The 214-nt window shown below is 64.5% G+C and overlaps 1 protein-coding gene across 2 annotated transcripts in view; it reads right to left on the bottom strand.

Moving 5' to 3' along the window:
* The window catches only part of BZW1 (basic leucine zipper and W2 domains 1), a 22505-nt gene that overhangs the window by 21630 nt on the left and 661 nt on the right, over window positions 1-214 (bottom strand). The gene's annotated exons all lie outside the window — the stretch shown is intronic.

Here is a 214-nt window from a genome sequence, read left to right as displayed (position 1 = left end):
GGATGAAGTCACAGAGGAATAAGGCTCTACCCTGGCGCCTGGCCTGGATTTGGATCAAAACAGGCCTGGGATGGCAGTTCACGCTAGCAGCTGGAGTGACAACGTGAAGTGGCAGCTGATGGGGGGAGGGGGTCGCTTCCGGCCACGCGGGCCGCCCCGCACAGGCTGCGTAGGGGTAAGTTTTACCGCCTGCGCGCTGGGAAGGGCCGCCCCC

Source organism: Gavialis gangeticus, unplaced genomic scaffold (genome assembly GCF_001723915.1).
Source record: "Gavialis gangeticus isolate Ggan-Ray unplaced genomic scaffold, GavGan_comp1, whole genome shotgun sequence".
In the NCBI taxonomy this organism is placed as follows: domain Eukaryota; kingdom Metazoa; phylum Chordata; order Crocodylia; family Gavialidae; genus Gavialis; species Gavialis gangeticus.
The sequence above is the reverse complement of the archived record's forward strand: the minus strand, read 5'-3'. Positions and strand labels throughout refer to the sequence as shown.